This window comes from Peromyscus maniculatus, chromosome 23 (genome assembly GCF_049852395.1).
Source record: "Peromyscus maniculatus bairdii isolate BWxNUB_F1_BW_parent chromosome 23, HU_Pman_BW_mat_3.1, whole genome shotgun sequence".
NCBI classification, from domain to species: domain Eukaryota; kingdom Metazoa; phylum Chordata; class Mammalia; order Rodentia; family Cricetidae; genus Peromyscus; species Peromyscus maniculatus.
The window spans coordinates 59,118,903-59,125,142 of record NC_134874.1 but is presented as its reverse complement, the minus strand read 5'-3'; the positions used below and the strand labels follow the sequence as shown (position 1 = coordinate 59,125,142).

Sequence of the window (6,240 nt, the reverse complement as noted above, 5' to 3'; positions counted from 1 at the left end):
GAAATATAAACAGAATATTTAGGGAAAAAAGGAAATATATGAAAGGCAACTTCACTTAGATAAAGTTTCTTTTTTTTTTTTTTTTGATTTTTCGAGACAGGGTTTCTCTATGGAGCTTTGGGCCTTTTCCTGGAACTCACTTGGTAGTCAAGGCTGGCCTCGAATTCACAGAGATCTGCCTGCCTCTGTCTCCCGAGTGCTGGGATTAAAGGCGTGTGCCACCTCCGCCCGGCCCACTTAGATAAAGTTTATAATGAAGCAGAAAGCTAGCTTTCTGACTTTGGAAGGACGATCTACCTAAAGGCTTCCATTGTGACCACAGAGGTTCATGGAAATGGCATCTTGGTTTCCAGTCACTTTTGGGTGAGGTATGAAGCAGGGATGAAATAGCTATACCATGTGACATCAGCACATGGACATTCTACTGTCTCCTGGAGAGCCCTGGCATTCCATGTGATGTCACCAGTGTTGTGGCAACACCAACTGTCATTGGGGCATTTGTGCAATGTCTCGTGTTTCACCTACAGACATGCTGACTAGACTGAACAGGATTCTTGGGAGACAGAATGGCGAGCAAAGGGAGATCAGAGGAGTCAGAAGGAAGATGGCCTTCAGTCTCAATGTCACTCATCAAGAAAAAAATGGTCCTGGGGAAAGCACAGTGAGTCCTGGGAAAGGGAAGGGGAGCTTCCTGAAAGAGGAAGGCTTCAGCTGATCCTTCCAGGAGTGGGGCTCAGGAGGGGAGAGTTTCTGAGAAGCAATGGGCCTATCCTGGTCCTCTGAGTTCTTCAAGCGCAGACCCAGAGTTGAGGATTTTCCATGGTGAGTTTGGCAGAGAGCCAGGGATGGTCAAGGCTGCAGCTGCTCTGTTGAGGGCCCTCTGCTTTCACTCTGAGTGGGAAGGAAGCACAGAGGGACTAAAGAGGTTTCAGTTCCAGTCCTGCACTTCACCCACACTGGATTTCTTTTGGTGTGCGTCACTAATCACAGGGAGAGTAAAGTCCTCTGGCCAGAGCTAGAGAGTCTCACATTTTAAATAACAACAACTAGCAGGGCAGGAGCCACCAAGTATTGCCACATGTCAGAGACCCCTAAGGTTTCTGAGTTCCTGCCCTCTCACTAGCCAGTCATCTTTCCTCTACCTTGAGTACAGGACTGGGACATGACTCTTCTTGTAAGTATTTGTTCTTGGTGACTGAAAGCTCACCTGGGGATGCCCAGTCCTTAGGTAGTTTCAGTCATAACTTTCAATGGCTGATAACCCCTCTGCTAATATCATGATGGTTGGAATGTATTTTGCATCATTTCCTATATGACTCATCATTGTTCCGACAAAACCCCATAATCCTTCACCATTCCCATACATTGTAACTGCCCAGTGGATCTTCCCTAATGTGCTTGTTCACTTCATGGAACTGATCTTCCTTCCCCATTGTCCTTAGCTAATTTCTTAGCATCCTTAATTTCTCATCTTATTAGCTGGCGATCATCAGGATGAACAGCCATTCCTGGGTGGTGTGTGGAAAGTGAGTCTTGCTCTCCACACATGATGAACTATTGAATTAGAATGAACTAGATTCTAATGAGTCAGAGCGATCACGGGGTGCAAGGAGGAGGTGCTGAAGGCCTTCCCCTGTGTCTCAGGAAAGAATCCTGGAAAGGGCAGCTTGGCTTTTGGTGAATTATTGAATAGCTTGTTATCAGATAGGTAATGACCATTGGCAGTGGCCCTAACAGTCCATTTTCTGGAAATTCTATTGTACCCTGGAGAGCCTGTGGCATTTCCTGTGAAATCACCAGTGTTGTGGCAAGGCCAGCTGCCATTGAGGCATTCACTAAGTGCTTATAGAGTTCACCAATTGACAGATTGACATGACTGATTACACTGATTGGCAGAGAAAGCCCTAGTTTCCTAAGAAGGAGGTGAGGCTAGAAATGAACCTTCTAGTAATGGGGTCCCATAGCTGTGATCATGAAGCAATGGGCCTATGTTGCTTGTCCAGGTTCCTAAAGAGCAGATCAAAGGTGGAGGATTCCTGATGGTTAGTTGGCAGAGGGCCAGGATTGGTCAAGGCTGCAGCTGCTGTGCAGGAACCTCCTTCAGTTCATTCTGAGTGGCAAAAAAATGCAACAGGAGGCCCAGAACCACTAATGCGGTATCAGAATGGGATGTTGTTGCACTTTATATCTGATATAAATAGGAAGGAGGGAAAGTTTCCATCCATGTACCCAGGTCTGAAACATTCAGTTCGCTTTAGTCGTGCACACAAGTTATCACGGCTGGGAGGTGAAAACCACTAGGCTGGACTTTTTTGCATCACATCAGGTATGAGATGACAATTTCAAAACAACATGGCCGGCCTTGCTAATGTCTTTCAGACCCAGGGGGGCTTCAGTAAGGCCTGAGGCATATATTTAGCCATAATGATTGGAGACAGACACATAGCTTATGAGGCCCAGCTTAAGGAGAGCTGCTCTGATCTTTAAGGGCTTCACTGGGTTCCATGCTTTTCCTCTTCCTCAGGCCTCCTTTTGGGACTCCACATGATCTTCTTAGCTTATGCCATTTATCTGTACAAATTCACATGTGTTTGTGTACCTACAGGGACTGCTAGGAAGGCATCGTCCACACCCTTCTTCCTCACTGAGCAGGAGCACCAGCTGAACCAGGTGGAAAAACTGAAACTTCAGCTACAGATGATGACCAATGACAGGAATGAACTGCGTGAATTCCTGGCCCATTACAACAATGAGTTGAACAACAGGTATTCATCATGCCCTGTTCTCTAGTGAATGTCTTGACCCAACTGTGTCAATTCCAGCAGTCCTTGGGTCACTGGAGGCTGCACCTGCAGGGTGACCTGCACAAACAAATTTTCCTGAATGCATCTGAGAGGCAGAACTGAAGCCTGTAGGAGTGAGATGAGACACGGGCTGTTCTGATTCCTCCTAATGAAACCCAGAGCCTGTGGCCTGAATCACAATCCACAGAGAGGGGCAGTAGGGTGTAAGATCACAACATGTATTTCAAGAGACCTTGACAGTGTTGGCTTGTAGGAGATGCTGGGTGCTCTGAGTTTAACCTGAGTCTCTGTATTTGACAAGATATTTTTGCTTGTTGCTCTGGGAGTAGCTTGAAGGGCCTGGTGGTTCTACTTGGTCCTTCTGTGTGTGACTGGAAGGCCTGGTGTCCATCTCTGCTCCTCTCTGGTCTTGTTCCTTATACTGTGAGACAATGCCACCTATCTACATTTCTTGTCATCCTAATTGTGTGTGGGTTTGTGTGTGTGTGAATTGCTCTCTATGGGGTCCAAACATCACAATCATGGCAGTGGAAGGTTTTGCCCTTTTCAGTTCCCTCTCCCTTGATTAACCATTAGATTACATTCCTAAATTTAGTCCCCCATTTCATTCCCTTTTGTGGACACTGACTCATTCTTGAAACTAAACACCAAATCCAACAATCAAAATTCATTACCCGCCTACACTTGCCAACCTGTCCAATCAGATCTCAGCAACTCACCCTAGCACAGACTCAAACTTTCTATTTCAAATCCCACTGCTGAAAAAAAGCCTGTCGCATGTTGTCTGCCTTTGCCTGATCCAGAGGCAGGCTCCCAATGCCATGCTTGCCCTGCGGCAGAAATGCATCTCTTTGTGCTGAGTATTTGGTGTCTCAGTGTGTTCTGTACTGTCTCTGAGAGGCTCCCTAACAGTGTGTGTGTGTGTGTGTGTGTGTGTGTGTGTGTGTGTGTGTGTGTGTGTGTGTGTGTGTTGTGTGCATGTGTGTGTCCCTTCAGATCGTGTGAGTTGGAGGTTGATAGTAGGCCTGAGGATTTGCCTGATTCAAAGATTTCAGGTGATATAAGTGCTGAGACCAGAGAGCTCCACTTTGAGCATCACTGTTCTCAGTCTTTGTGCTCACCCTGGTGCATCGTTGGAATACCCTTGGGAGTTTTATAAAGCCATCCACATGGAGTGCCTACTCAAGCCAATACTGACTATGAGTTCTGGATATCCTTGTAAGGACAAACCATTTCTATTCTAACATCAGTGGAAATGTCATCACAGATTTCATGTAGGCCCACGCCTGTGGACCTACATAGAGAGCTAGTCTACTCCTCCAGGGCTACTGAGGGAGCTCATGTAGGTCTGTCTCCCTCACTGTTGACTCCCAGCCTTTTCTGGCCCTGAAGCAGGGTAGGAAGTCTATTGCACATCAGGAGTTCCCAGTACAAAGGATTCAGGGTGTGACATCCAGTGGGCTAAGGTAGTGCAAGATACATCCTTAATTCATGGGGTCCCTGAGGCCTGTGTTCACAGGGTTCTTTGCTCCTGGGGCTATGCCCTACCACAGGCTGAATTCTGATCATGAGATGCAGAACACAGAGCATAAGATGGATATGGCAGATGTGAAAAAATTACCCAAGGAAATTAGTGAGGCCTTGTACAAGTGTATGGAGCTGAGTGAGAAGACCAAAATCTCGCGGTGAGTGCCTGACTTGGGTGGACTCCAGAACTTGGTAAGGACTGCTTCTTGTTGTCTGATGTTTCGCCAGTCCTGCCTGACCTGCTGTCAGGAGGAATCTGTCCCACCTGCCTCCTGCAGCCAAATGACCCAAATAAACACACAGAGGAACACATTACTTACAAACTGTAGGGCAATGGCTTAAATTTCAGGCTAGCTAGCTCTTTCATTTTAAATTAACCCAATTCTATTCATCTGTGTTTTCCCACATGGCGGCTGCATTGCCAGGCTGCTGGCATGTTGCTCCTTGGGTTGCAGCTGGCATTTCCTCCACCTCTGCCTTTCTTCTTTGTCTCTCCTGGATTTTCCTGCCTGGCTCCTGCCTGCTGTGCCATAGGCCAAAGCAGCTTATTTATTAATCAATGTGTAGCTAGAGTTTCCCTGCCTTGCCCACAGTCAGGACAAATCTTTGTCACCAGCCAGTCCCACAGCTGCTCAGACACAACAAAGGAAACACAGAGACTTAATATTGCTTATAAACTGTATGGCCATGGCAGTCTTCTTGTTAACTGTTCTTATAGCTTAAATTAATCAATTTCCATAAATTTATACCTTGCCCCATGGCTTATGACTTATTGGCATCTTCACATGCCGCTTGTCATGGTGGCGCCCTGCAGTGACTCCTTCTCCCTTCCTGTTCTTTCTCTTCTCCTCTCTGTTAGTCCTGCCTATTCTTCCTGCCTAGCCACTGACCAATCAGTGTTTTATTTATTGACCAATCAGAGTAATTTGACATACAGGCCATCCCATAGCACCAATGAGAGCAATACATATTCACAGCATACAGAAAGACACCCCACAGCATCTTCTTCCCTTCTCCACCTTTGAACCAAAGTGAGGGCTGAAGTTCTAGTCTGTTTACCTCTTAGCAAGCAGCCTGCCTTATCGCTCATGGATTTGTGCCTCCTAGACTGAGTTCTCCTAAGTGTGAAGAGTCGAAGAGCCCCTTCCAACTTTTGCTGGTCAGCTTCTGGAACCTCTAGACAGAAAATATAGTTTGCACCATGGGGATTCAGAAGGACTCATCAGAACAGCCCAACTACAAACTATTCAGATACCCATCATTGATGAGTACAAACATACAATATGGTCCATGGGATATTGTTAATTTGGAATAATATATGCAATAATTTGGCCATGAATTACTCAACATTCTGTAACTCAAAGAACTCTGTGACACAATCATCTTATTTGAAGCAAAGGTTAATATAGATTACTGATTGTAGTGATTTTCTAGTTTTCTGAGCTCATTCCTTTGGGCCTAAATTGAGGCAACCTGTGGTATAGAGATCTTCTTCAGGAGGAAGCTGCCCTCCTTGGAGGCACTGGGAAGCACTGAGTAAGAGCAAGGGGCTGGTCCACTGCCATCCAGTGGTCCTGTGCTGGGGAACTAAGCCTTCAATGCACAGACTGGGTTACTTGCTAGGAGAGCTTAGATTACAGATCAAGGAACCCCGGTGTTCACCTGTCTGTGTACAGGATTTCAAGGCAAGCACTGCATTGACTTATCTACGCACTGAGTTCTTCTACCAGATCAACAGGCACCACATTGACTTATCTGCCCACTGAGTTCTTCTCCCAGGTCACCAGGCATGCACGTGTTATACAGACACACAGGCAGGCTGAAAGCCTGCACATATAAACTAAAAATAAACTGAAAAATGATCAAAACCAAGTAAAAGTACACAATCTTCTCTACATCCTTGTGCTCA

The 6,240-nt window shown here is 46.1% G+C and overlaps 1 long non-coding RNA gene across 1 annotated transcript; it reads left to right on the top strand.

Moving 5' to 3' along the window:
- The first annotated feature begins 513 nt into the window (after positions 1 to 513).
- Positions 514 to 4,923, top strand: LOC143270369 (uncharacterized). Its single transcript, XR_013047532.1, has 3 exons — positions 514 to 661; positions 2,606 to 2,765; positions 4,358 to 4,923. It is a non-coding gene; the product is annotated as an uncharacterized LOC143270369 (long non-coding RNA).
- Positions 4,924 to 6,240: the final 1,317 nt, after the last annotated feature.